The sequence below is a fragment of the Xyrauchen texanus genome, chromosome 26 (assembly GCF_025860055.1).
Source record: "Xyrauchen texanus isolate HMW12.3.18 chromosome 26, RBS_HiC_50CHRs, whole genome shotgun sequence".
In the NCBI taxonomy this organism is placed as follows: Eukaryota; Metazoa; Chordata; class Actinopteri; order Cypriniformes; family Catostomidae; genus Xyrauchen; species Xyrauchen texanus.
Genome location: NC_068301.1, coordinates 26,455,989 through 26,470,122, shown reverse-complemented (window position 1 = coordinate 26,470,122; position 14,134 = coordinate 26,455,989). Strand labels below are relative to the sequence as shown.

At 44.6% G+C, this 14,134-nt stretch overlaps 1 protein-coding gene across 1 annotated transcript in view; it reads left to right on the top strand.

Annotated features, from left to right (window-relative positions):
* LOC127619914 (tumor protein D52-like) overlaps window positions 1-14,134 on the top strand; it is a 206,421-nt gene that overhangs the window by 58,238 nt on the left and 134,049 nt on the right. The window lies entirely within an intron of this gene.

Genomic DNA, 14,134 nt, shown 5'->3' with positions numbered 1-14,134 from the left:
TTTATAAAATCTTCAGTTTTTTGGCAATTTAAAGCATTGTATATCCTTCATTCCTCAAAACAATGATTGATTGACTGATGAGTTTCTAGAGAAAGCTGTTTCTTTTTTGTCTTTTTTGACCTTATGTTGACCTTTTTTGACCTTAAGACATGCCAGTCGCATACTGTGGCATCTCAAAAACAAACACAAAGGCAATATTAAGCTTCATTTAATGAACCAAATAGCTTTCAACTGTGTTTGATATACTGTAATGGCAAGTGATTTTCTAGTACCAAAATTATAAATATAGCATGATTACTCAAGGATAAGGTGGGAGTGATGGCTTCTGGAAATGGGCCTGTCTAGATTTGATAAAAATGACTTTTTTGTAATAGTGATGGTGCTGTTTTTTACATCAGTAATGTCCTGACTATACTCTGTGATCAGCTGAATGCCACCCTGGTGAATTAAAATACCTATTCCCTTCCAAAACAGCACATTATTACAAACATTTGGCCGTCAGTGTAAATGCAAAATGTCTGTAATATAATTGTCATAAATTATTAAAAGCTTTACTTTTTTAGATTATTTATACTAATTGATATTTAAAGCCTTTATAAATTATAGATAATGAATAATTCTGTATTCCAAACAGAGAACTTTTCAGAATTTCATGCTTGTCATAATTTGACCAAGGCAGTCTCACATAAAGAAACTAAAGCATTTTATGAAAGTTTTTGTGAATAAGAGCAAATCCTAAATGCTTTCTATACTAAATTTGTTTTTTATTAATATATATATATATATATAAGAGAGAGAGAGAGAGAGAGAGAGAGAGAGATTCACAGCTGGTTTATTAAAATGAGATTGTGCTTTTGCTCACTCAGCTGCTCAATTAATCTAATTTATATTCAACTTTAGCAGAAATAAAGTGTTGGCATGCACAATGAATGGTAACCAGTGTAAAGTAAATCCAAAACAGCTACTTTTTTTGAGCCAAGCCAGGCAACAGGTTTTAAAAGAGATTTGTTTAAGATTTATTTATTCAAAGCTGTTGCCTTTTTTCAGTTAGCAGGAATTCAATGCTCAAAGGACACATTACTCCCACGAAAGTTTATGGATTATAGGCTATTTAAAAAAGAATGAAGGAAGGAATAAATGATCATTCTATTAATTTAAAATTAAAATGTGAATAAAAAATAAAATTATAAATAGACAAATAAATACATTTAAATGTGAATAAATAAACATGTAAATGTGTTTATTTAATTAATGTTTTAAAATGTAGAATGTATATTTAGCAATAAAACAGCAAATTAATAAGTCATTTTTAAATGCACCTTTTAAATTGCATTTAAAAAGCATTTGGCAATTTCTTTTCTTTATTGTTTTACTTTTCCTTTTCCATTTGTCAATCCATACCTGCTGAAACCCAGAAGTGCCAATTGGAGTGCCAAGGAATAAATTACCAATCTATTAATTTGAAAATAAACATTTGTCAAGTAACTTCATAAATGGACAAATAAAAATACACATTTAAATGTGTTTATTTAGTTCATCCATCCATCCATCCATCGTCAACCGCTTATCCTGTGTACAGGGTCGCGGGGGGCTGGAGCCTATCCCAGCTAACATTGGGCGAAAGGCGGGGGACACCCTGGACAGGTCGCCAGTCCATCGCAGGTATTTAGTTCATGTTTAAATATTTATTATAAATGTATTATATAATGTGTTATAGTTAACAAAAAAAATCATGCATAAATCATATTATTTCATGTTTAAAATGTCATTAAATTTGCCAATAAATGAGTACATTAACGATTCTTTAAATGCACTTTTTAATGCACTTTAAATGCACCTTTTAAATTGCATTTTAAAAAGGTATTTGTCAATTTCTTTTCTTTTTCCTTTTCTTTCTCCGAGTCGAGTTAAAAAATTGCCATTGGACTGTTGACTTGTGGGGGCAACCAATTATCTTTTGACTCAATTATAAGACACACCCTCTCTCTCATGTGCCACTCTAACAGGATGTAAGACAGCCTGTCATTGGACGATGGTATGAGCAGTTTAAGTGATATTATTAGATCTGCGAAATGCATAAGAAACGGATGCAAAGCATATCAGAAGTTAATGGTGGCTCGTTCACTGTTGCTGTGAAATGCTGAACGTGCCCTACCTGAGTGTGCACAGTGATACATGTCCAGAATGAGAGCTGTTAATCATGATGCTGTTAACAGAACCAGCCTCCCAACCTGCGCCCCCGAACTGAAACACGTGCCTTACTTCGCTTGTGTAATGATGCGTGGAAATAGGAGAATGCAGACGGGGGTGTGGATCCAAGTGTAGCTTTTATTATAAGAAAACAGAATACACAGAACACAGGAACAAAAGAAAATCCTTGATGGGAAAAAAGGCAAACTAAATACTAGGGGATAAGGAGGGCAGAGCACGACAGGGTAACCTTGGATGGACAGATAACGGGGTAACCATGAACGGGCTGGCAGGCAGGGAACATGAAGCACGAGTCAAACAATACACAAGCGGAAACATGGAACATCAACGATCGACAGGGGAAGGGGAAAACGGCGGGGTTTATATGGACAGACACGGTGATAACAAAATAACGAACAGGTGCGCACAATAAAGCTGTGACAGCGCCGGGAAGTGAAGTTTACACACGGACAGTGAGACTCAGGGCGGACAACAGGGAAAACGTGACACGGAACGGGATCAGTGACGGGTGAAACGGAAAACACGGAGCAGACAACATGGAAACGTGACATGAACGTGACTAGTGGGACAGAGAATGTAGGGCAGACAACAGGGGATCGTAACAGCTTGAGGTACCTAGCCGATGAAGAATACTGCCAGTTCCTTTAATAAAGCAATTGATTCTCTGCACTGCCTTACCTTACTGCTACAGTATTCGCCTGTTTCATTATTGTATGACCGATCTCTTTTGACCACCATATTTGTGAACAAAGCCCACATACTGTACCTTCTGTGCACTGCACTGTGAGATCATCGACCACAAGCACTGGGTGAAACTTTGAAACTTTGCCAAACTGTTTCTGCTTATAAAGCTTAAAGAGGCCCTATTATGCTTTTTGGGATTTTTCCTTCAGTGTGTAACATTGTGTATAACATGCTCTTTGTGCATGTAAAAGGTCTGCAAAGTTACAAAGCACAAATTCCACACAAAAGGGAGTTATTCTCTCCCACAGACAACACTGCTCAAGAACTACAAGAAACAGCTGGATTGTAGTCCAGCCTTTTCGTCCGTAAAGTATATATGTCACTATGTAACACATTTGTATAATGCCCGCTTTAGGGCTACTTTGGCCCGCCTTCAAACAAACGTAGTTGTAGCCAAGGCCAGGATGAGTTATGTTAGTGTTGTCACCATGTCGAAGATGCTGTTTTATTCACTGCAAAAGCAGAACCTCTTTGGACTTCCAACGGCATACAATTTGAAGAATCAGTGGTTAAAATTTATATTACTTATTTAGCAGTACAACCACAAACAATGCCAGATTTTCAAGATGGTTACTCCTGAAAGATGGGGCAGTTCCCACTTTGTTGGGACAATCTGGCGCTTCAGGATCACAACCTGATTGTTCCACAAAAGTGTGCACAATTACCCTCTGAATCCTCAGCTGACCATCATTCAGAGAGTCCGCCTTTTCTTGATCATACACTGGCAATTATTTTATAAAAATAAAATACTTAAAGATGATAATACAGTGTTTTTAAAATGAATGTGATATAACTGAAAGGGAAAGTGCATTTTCTTCAGTATAATTTCTGGAAAGTCCATCAGCTTTCTCCAGCGACTTGAGCCTTTGCCCTTACTCACCTCTGTCACATGCATTCAGTTCGGGGTGCAGGTTGGGAGGCTGGTTCTGTTGACAGCATCACGATTAACAGCTCTGATCCTGGACACGTATCACTGTGCACGCCCAGGTAGGGCACGTTCAGCATTTCACAGAAACACGAGCCACCATTAACTTCTGATATGCTTCAAATACCTTTCTTATGCGCAAGATTTGCAGATCCAATAATATCACGTAAACTGCTCATACTCTCGTCCAACTCTCGGCCGTCTTACATCCTGTTAGAGTGGCACATGAGAGAGAGGGTGTGTCTTATAACTGAGTCAAAAGTTCATTGGTTGCTCCCACAAGTCAACAGTCCAATGGAATGTTTTAAACTCGATTCTCAATTGGAGAAGAAAAGGAAAAGTAAAACAAAAAAGAAAAGAAACTGGCAAATGAATTAAGAAAAGCAACTGCCAAATACCTTTTTAAAATGTAATTTAAAAGACTCATTAATGTACTCATTTATTGCTACATTTAATGACATTCTAAACATGAAATAAATATGATTCATTTATGCACGATTTTATTGTTAAATATAGCGCATTACAATATACATTTATAATACATAACACATTTTTAAACATTAATTAAATAAACACATTTAAATGTGTCTTTATTTGTCCATTTATCAATTGACATATTTATTACATTTTTATTTTCAGATTAATAGATTGATAATTTAATCCTTCATTCTTTTTAAATGGCACTCCTGGGCTTCCATAACCTTTAACAACTAGACAGAAGGAGTTCAACACATCTATCACACTAAATCAAATGTTTTGTACTTAAACTTGCTATGTTGTGGGTTTGTGAACATACTGATAATGCATTCTTGACTTTTGCTATGTTAGACCTCCAGTCCTGCTCAGCAGTGTCCTCGTGGGCCTGTAGTTAATGAGTAACCAGGAAAATTATAGTGTGCCTACTTCCTCCCTCATTGTTTTGCCTCTGCTCTTGAAATTAAATTTCCCACACTGACCATTAAATACCATGCTGAGTTTTCTTTATACGTGGAACCAGAAATTTCTTTCAAGCATAAACAAAACTAATTTTAAATTTATTAAGGACACCCTTGAGTGACTTTAGATGTCTGGTTCATTGGATTTGTCCTTTAAATGTTTAGTTAATCTACCATAGCCAGAAGTAGCTGTAACTTTGATTAGTGCTGCACTTATATAAGCAATTTCTCCACTGTATATTATTACCTTTTTGTTTTATTCCAGAAAAATGTTCCTGTTGAAATCTTGAAAATTAAGATGTGCACTTAGCTACAATAATCAGATCTGGTATTTCTTGAAATATTTAGTATATAATGCCGCCTACTGGCTGAAAATGATAATGCAGTTTTCCCTTTGATCATGAATTTTTAGGCGTGACCTGAGTTGGCATATCGTTTGGTTACGTATGTAACCTCCGTTCCCCGAGGGAGGGAACGACACGTTGTGTCGGAGAAGCGACACTAGGGGTCTCTCTTGAGCGCCGATATCCACCTCTGATCTATGAAAAAAGGCCAATGAGAGTTGGCAGCCAGTATTTGCATGTCCCGCCCCCGGACATACGGGTATTTAAGCGGCGCAAATACGGGAGTTCATTCAGGATTTTTCTGAGGAGCCGGAAATGGTCTGGCCACAACAGTGGCTCGGTTCAGCGACATGGTGGAGGAAAGACACAACGTGTCGTTCCCTCCCTCGGGGAACGGAGGTTACATACGTAACCAAACGTTCCCCTTCTGTCGCTCTCTCCACCTTGTGTCGGAGAAGCGACACTAGGGGACCCATTCCAATCTTGCCATGTGCTGAACCGTGTTCGTGAACTGCCGATACAGAGGCGGGCAGGGATTCATCCAGTGCCGCGCATTGTCTGTACCTGGCTGCACGTACCCTTCCCCAATGCCCCATACGAACATCGGGATCCTTCTAGTTACCCTGAGAGGGGAACAAGGTGATGTTTGCCAACATGGGAACGGGCCAGCCTGGCTGGGCCTCTTTTCTCTCTATGTTTCTCGCATAGAGCAATCACGGCCGGGGCCCTTACACGCATATAGGGAAGGGGGTCTTACCCAGACCCTGCGGAGACCACACCTGCCCTTTTTCTTGGGGAGGAAAAGTGGTAGACACGTCACACGGCCGTCTTAGGGCTCGTGTGGAAAGTATGGTGCGGTGGTAGATCCAGCCTCAAAAGGGGGGAGTTGCTACAGCACGGCGACCGGGGCAGCTGTAACTGCCTAAAGGAGACACGGGGGTCCGCTCGTAAGGGGACAGAACCGTGGAAATACACACAGGGGGAGTCCGAGCAGGAGGCCTTACCTGTGGAGCACCTATACCAGTACAGGGTAGCCATCAGGGTACCCGCAGTGGCTTGGGTCAGCGAGTTCCTCCGCTGAACCGCGGACCCGGAGGGCTGGGGAGGAATCGGCCAGGGTCCCGACTCGGAGTGGGGCGCCCTGGGAAAAAAGGCGCACTACTTAACCTTGACGTCAGGAAAAGGGCGCTGGGCGCAAGCGATCCACCCGGCCGGTCGGTCTACGTTTTACCGAGTTCTACGGGCTCGGACCTGACAAAACATGAGACGCAACCGACTCAACGCGGAGGTTGTAAAACCTCGCGAAGGTGTTAGGTGTTGCCCAACCCGCGGCTCTACAGATGTCTGCTAGGGAGGTGCCCTTGGCCAGTGCCCACGAGGACGCAACACCCCTTGTTGAGTGAGCTCGGACCCGCAAGGGTAGGGGCACGGCCTGGGTGTGATAAGCCAGTGTGATGGCGTCGACAACCCAGTGGGCGAGCCTCTGTTTGGAGACGGCATTCCCTTTCTGCCGTCCCCCAAAGCAGACAAAGAGCTGCTCAGAGCGTCTGGTGCTCTGTGTGCGGTCCAGGTAAATGCGCAGGGCGCGCACTGGACATAGCAACGAAAGGGCTGGGTCTGCCTCCTCCCGGGGCAGCGCTTGCAGGTTCACTACCTGATCTTGGAATGGTGTGGTAGGAACCTTGGGCACATAGCCCGGTCACGGTCTTAGGATCACAGACGTATCTGCCAGACCGAACTCCAGGCAAGTGTTGCTGACAGAGAACGCTTGCAGGTCCCCGACCCTCTTGATAGAGGCGTTGTGACATGTGGCGGGAGTGTACGCCGCCTTGGCGATTTATGTACGCCACCACCGTGGTGCTGTCCGATCTCACGAGGACGTGTTTGTCCCGAACTAACGGGAGGAACTTCCTGAGGGCGAGAAGTACGGTCAGCAACTCCAGGCAGTTGATGTGCCAACGCAGCGGGGCCCCTTTCCAACGGCCCGCTGCTGCGTGCCCGCTGCACACTGCACCCCACCCGGACCGGGAGGCGTCGGTTGTGACTAGAACGCGTCGGGACACCTGCTGCAGGGGCACTCCTGCCCGTAAAACGCAGAGGTCTGTCCAGGGTCGGAGTGTTTTGAGGCAGGCGGGGGTGATCCTTACCCGATGCGTGCCGTGGTGCCATGCTTGTCTCAGGACTCGAGTCTGGAGCCAGTGCTGGAGTGGTCTCATATGCATCAACCCCAGCGGCGCGACCGCCGTGGAGGACGCCATATGCCCCAGGAGCCTCTGGAAAAGTTTTAGAGGGACCACTGTGCCTGGCTTGAAGGAAGCGAGGCAGTCCAGCACCGACTGAGCACGCTCGCTCGTGAGACGTGCTGTCATTGAGACTGAGTCTAACTCCAACCCGAGAAAAGAGATGCTCTGAACCGGAGTGAGCTTGCTCTTTTCCCAGTTGACCTGAAGCCCCAAGCGGCTGAGGTGCCGGAGCACCTGGTCTCTGTGTGTGCATAGTAACACTTGAGAGTGTGCTAGGATGAGCCAGTCGTCGAGGTAGTTGAGAATGCGGATGCCGGCTACTCGTAGCGGGGCAAGGGCCGCCTCTGCCTTCGTGAAGACGCGAGGGGACAGAGACAGGCCGAAGGGGAGGACTTTGTACTGAAACACCTGGCCGGCGAACGCGAACCATAAGAAGGGTCGGTGTCGCGGCAGAATTGAGACGTGGAAGTACGCGTCCTTCAGGTCTACCGCTGCGAACCAATCTAGATGCTGAACACCAGCCAGAATATTTCTCTGCGTGAGCATTTTGAACGGGAGTTTTAACAAGGCCCGATTGAAAACTCGCAGGTCCAGGATTGGTCGTAAGCCGCCGCCTTTCTTGGGTACAATGAAGTAAGGGCTGTAGAAACCCTTCCTCATTTCGGTTGGAGGGACGGGCTCTACCGCGCCCTTGGCTAAGAGGGTCGTGATTTCCGTATGCAGGGAACTGGCATGCTCGCCGTGTACTGCGGAAAAGCGGACGCCCCTGAAGGGGGGCGGGAGCCGGGCAAACTGAATTGCGTAACCGAGTCGAATGGTCCGGTGCAGCCAGCGTGACGCGTTGGGAAGTGAAAACCACGCTTCCCAGCTCTGCGCTAGGGGCACCAAAGGGACGAGTATTTTGGACGTACCCGGCGGGGCCTCGCAGCGGGGCGGAACAGGTAATGCAGCGTCGGGCGGCTTCGTTGTGGCCTGAGGCTGAGGTGCTGAGAATAAACTCAAAGCACTTACCTTGCTCCGCGCACCCGGCAGGGGGCGGGTTCGTGACTGAGGAGGAGGTCTGATGTTGGCGTCCTCTGGACTCGTCTGAACCGGCCGGCCGGGGGACAGTCGTGGGCAGGCGGAAGGCGGGATCGCCACGTCCGGTGTACCGGGACTGTCGTAATCTGAAAGCAGATTGCCGTGAGAACGGCATTTGCGGGCCAGGTGACCCAGAGGCAAAGGAAATAGCTCTTTTATTGAGAATGTGGGTACCACAGCCCCCGTCAGGGGGTGTGGCAAATGAAAAAACAAAGGATTCTCCTCCCGGCCCTCCTGGGGACAGAGCGGTCTTACCACCTCCGGAGCTAACGTCTTCGGCTCTGGGTCGACTGTCTCAGGAACGCTTGGGAGCCTTCCGGGTCCTAGAGGGGGTTCGTGAGACAGGGGGCATATGCCGCCTGCGGGGTGCTCGACGCTGGGGCTGAGAGCTGGGCCCGGGTTGGGGCGGAGCAGGAGCTGGTTTCTTCGCCGCAGGGGGGCGCCCTTGGCGAGCAGACGGGGCAGGGCCCGTAGCGGCAGGTGTGCGGCGGGGCATGATGTGAGAGATGGCCTCCGTCTGCTTCTTCACCGCGGAGAACTGTTGGGCGAAGTCCTCGACGGTGTCGCCGAAAAGGCCAATCTGGGAGACAGGTGCGTCTAGGAAGCGGTTCTTGTCGGCCTCACGCATCTCGACCAGATTGAGCCAGAGATGGCGTTCCTGGACCACTAGGGTGGCCATCGCCTGTCCGAGTGCCTGCGCTGTGGCCTTCGTCGCTCTCAGGGCGAGGTCGGTCGCTGAGCGCAGTTCCTGCAGCACATCAGGATCAGGTCCACCCCCGTGCATGTTTCTGAGTGCTTTGGCTTGGTGGACTTGCAGGGGGGCCATCGCATGCAGGGCGGAGGCAGCGCGTCCAGCCGCACTGTGGGCCTTCGCGTTGAGCGAGGATGTTGTCCTACAGGGCTTGGATGGGAGTACGGGGCGGCTACGCCAGGAGGTAGGGCTACCGGGGCATAGATGGTACGCAACTGCCCTATCGACCTGGGGAATCGCCCCGTATCCGTGGCGCTCTCCGCCGTCGAGGGTGGTGAGAGTGGAGCGGGTGGCACCTAGACGAGCGGAGAGCGGGGCTCTCCATGTAGACGTCAGCTCGTCATGCACCTCCGGGAAAAACGGGACCAGGGGGATGCGTGGCCGCGAACGGCGCGCTGCCCCCAGGAACCAGTCATCCAACCGTGAAGGCTGTGGGGAGGATGGAGGGTTCCAATCCAACCCCACGCTCACGGCGGCCCGGGAAAGCATGTCAGACATCTGAGCGTCGGCCTCAGCCTGGGCCTGCTGGCACGAAGGCGGCAGTCCAGGGGAGTCCTCGGCATCAGACATCACACTCTCCGATGCAGCGGCGAGCTCATCTGCTTCGGGCTCGGGAGGATAGACAGCCGGGCCATGAGGCAAGCCGCTATCGCCGCGAGCGTAGACGGGGACGAGCGAGCGTGTCAGGGAACGGGAGGTTCGCGGGGGGGCTACCGTTCCCCGACACGCTCGCTCGTCCCCGTCTACGCCCGCGCTGTTGAAAGCAAGCCGCGACCGCAACGTGGTCATGGTCATGTTCTTGCAGTGAGAACATGAGCCATCCACAAACGCTGCCTCGGTGTGATTGCGGCCCAAACACACGAGACAGCGCCTGTGGCCGTCTGAAGCGGAGAGCACTCTACCGCATCCAGGAACAACACAGGGGCGGAAGGGCATCTTGAAAAAGACGCGTCCTGAAAAGGACGTTCAACGCCGCTGTGTTTTGCTCTTTTAGAGAAATTCACTCTTTTAAGGGAAATAACTCTTTTAATACACAGTATGTGTGTGTGTCTGCGCTGTCGAAGCGCTCAGGGGCAACAATGCACGCCGTGCAAAGTAGGAGAAAGCCGCTGTTGTGTGCCGTCAAATCCAACAGCATGCAGATCGTCAGAGGAAACAGGAACATAATAGTGGTGTGTAACTCGCAGCAAACTGCAGACAGACCATCGGCTCCGAAGAAATTTTCTGAATGAACTCCCGTATTTGTGCCGCTTAAATACCCGTATGTCCGGGGGCGGGACATGCAAATACTGGCTGCCAACTCTCATTGGCCTTTTTTCATAGATCAGAGGTGGATATCGGCGCTCAAGAGAGACCCCTAGTGTCGCTTCTCCGACACAACGTGGAGAGAGCGACAGAAGGGGAACTGATAGTTGGTTGTCCATGCATTAAAAAAATTATTTCGGTTTAGTCTAGAATATGAATATATAAAATATGAATGTATGTAATGTATTATATATATATATATATATATATATATATATATATATATATATATATATATATATATATATATATATATATATATATATTTCAAAACAGCTCAGGATTATTCACTGATTAAATGTCAACATGGTCTATGGATTATTTAATCTACTAATCATTCAAGGATCTACTCTGTTCATGCTAATGACTTCTGAACTTGAATGATGATGCACATGTTATCATCTACCTACTGTTGTGCAATTCCTAAACCTCTTTGTTCAGTCACCAGATTGTTATTAATTCATTGTGCAGACAATGCTTCCTTCATAATTGATGTTGAAGAGCTGAACTGGAAGTGCGTGTTCATGTAGTGAATTGCACCACCTTCTGTTGCCCAAAAAATGGGGCTTCACTCTTTTTAGTAGAACATAATTCTGAAGGAAACCTCTGCATCACACATTCCCGTGCCTTCTGTGACATGCTGAAGACCTTTTTGGCAGCTATATATATATATACAGTTGATGTGAGAAGATTACATACTGTATACCTTAGCCAAATACATTTAAACTCAGTTTTCACAATTTCTGTCTTAAATATTCCCTGTCTTAGGTCAGTTAGGAGCACTACTTTATTTTAAGAATGTGAAATGTCAGAATAATAGTGGAGAGAAATATTTATTTCAGCTTTTATTTCTTTCATCACATTCCCAGTGGGTCAGAAGTTTACATATATGCTTTGTTAGTATTTGGTAGCATCTTTAAATTGTTTAACTTGGGTCAAATCTTTTGGGTAGCCTTCCACAAGCTTCTTTCGGCCCATTCCTCCAGACAGAACTGGTGAAGGTTTGAAGGCGTCCTTGCTCGCACATGCTTTTTCAGTTCTGCCCACAAATTTTCTATTGGACTGAGGTCAGGGCTTTGTGATGGCCACTCCGATACCTTGACTTTGTTGTCCTTAAGCCATTTTGCCACAAATTTGGAGGTATGCTTGGGGTCACTGTCCATTTAGAAGACCCATTTGTAAATGAGCTTTAACTTCCTGGCTGATGTCTTGAGATGTTGCTTCAATATTATCCACATAATTTTTCTTCCTCATGATGCCATCTATTTTGTGATGTACAGCAGTCCCTCCTGCAGCAAAGTCCTCCAGCATCTTCACAAGGTCCTTTGCTGTGGTTCTGGGATTGATTTGCACTTTTCACATCAAACTATGTTAATCTCTAGGAGACAGAATGCATCTCCTTCCTGATCAGTATGATGGCTGCGTGGACCCATGGTGTTTATACTTCCATACTATTGTTTGTACAGATGAACGTGGTGCCTTCAGGCATTTGGAAATTGCTCCCAAAGATGAATCAGACTTGTGGAGGTCCACAAAATTTTTTTCTGAGGTCTTAGCTGATTTCTTTTGATTTTCCTACGATGTCAAGCAAAGAGGCTCTGAGTTTGAAGGTAGGGCTTAAAATAAATCCACAGGTACACCTCCAATTCAGTACACCTCCTATCAGAAACGAATTGGCTAACTGTCTAATGGCTCGACATCGTTTTCTGGTATCGTTTTCTGGCTGCTTACAGGCACATTTAACTTAGTGTATGTAAACTTCTGACCCACTGCAATTGTGATATAGTGAAAAAATCTGTCTGTAAACAATTGTTGGAAAAATTACTCATGACATGTACAAAGTAGATGTCCTAAATGACTTTTAAAACAATAGTTTACTAATATTAAATATGTGGAGTGGTTAAAAATGATTTTTAATTACTTCAACCTAAGTGTATGTAAACTTCTGACTTCTGCTAAAATTACTACAAATACATGCATGATTAATCCAGATGCAAGGAAAAAAATGGAGGTAAAAATGACATATCTCAGTTGTTTCCAATTCTGCGCTGAGTTATTGTTAGATATGATGCACTGATATGGATTTGATGCAGCAGGGGTTTGATCGAGAAGCAGATCTGTCATTAAAACAAATTATTAAAATAAAATAAACAACTATTTAATACTTTAAATAAAATAATTTGCATATGACGTTTAGTCCAAACATGCCCATGAAGTGTATGCTGGAAACAGAGATTTTGGCTATTAATTGATTTTAGATGGCCATGTGTTATTTTTGGGGATATATTTAATATTAAGGATACATTTATTGAAAGATCTTGTTTTAAATAGGCTACAGTATAATGTGCTTGTTATGATTTCTATGATGATAATTCCCACACATGGGAAAAATTAATAATTGCTTATATTTTTGATTGTGGCATGTCACTTATTTTGAACTTGTTTTTTCAGACCAGGTCACTTGTTTCTCTTGTGAGACCTGGCAACACTTCAACTGGTGCTGTATAATACCCACCCTTAGCCCTGAGTGCTGTCAATAAAACAAAGAGCATAATTAACCATTCCTTTGTTTAGTTCATACTGGTTACCAGTTGGGAAAGAGGCTGCGGAATACTGGAACCGGAACGAAAACATACTGTTTCTGCTCAGAACGAACCGAAATGAAAAAACATTTAGTTTTTTGTCCATGAATGTAATATTTTTAATATTAATAATATTTTAAACAAATTTGTTTCACTGCTTATTTTATTTTTTTATATTTAAAAAAAAAATTATATAATATTAGTTTATTCCAAACTAATTATGCCAAAATGTATTTATTCATGAATTATGTCTTTTAATGAGAATAGTTTTTTATTATTATTTTGTTGTCTCCTGTTATAATGCAGACGAGGGCAGACAAGGAGTGGGATCTAAATGCGGGTTTTATTAAGCACAGAGTGAAAACAAACAAACAGGAACAAAAGAAACATCCACAATGGGAAAACTGAAATTAAAACAAGAAAACATCGGAAGAACATGGAACTAGGGAAACACGGCGGGATGAACACAGCTGGAAGGGCAACGGCGAAGACATGAACAGCGAAACATAAACCACGAGAGAAACATACGTAACATTCATCAACATTCAACGATTGACACAGAGTGGAGAACAAACAGGGTTTATATACACAGACGCAGGATGATCACAAACGACAATCAGGTGCGAACAATGACAGAGTGCTGGCAGTGATTAGATCCAGGAATTGTGGGAAGTGTAGTTTTAGACAAAGACAGGTGAAACACAGGGCAGACAACAAGGGAATCGTGACATCTCCACTCGGTTACACCACATAGATATTTTTGACCTTAAGACCCAGAAAACATCAAAATGACTTTGAACTAAAAAATTTGAAAGATATTCAAGTAATGGTTTTATATTAATTTCATTTTTATTTATTTTTTGATTACTTAAAAGTTCTGGACAAAAGAAATGAGTGACAGGTCATTGACCTGGCCTATTGTTTTATTATTTAACTGTTGATATTGTCATTTGTAAACACAATAATTTGATGAGTCATTGTGCCAAAAATCATTAATTTATTGTTTTATAAATA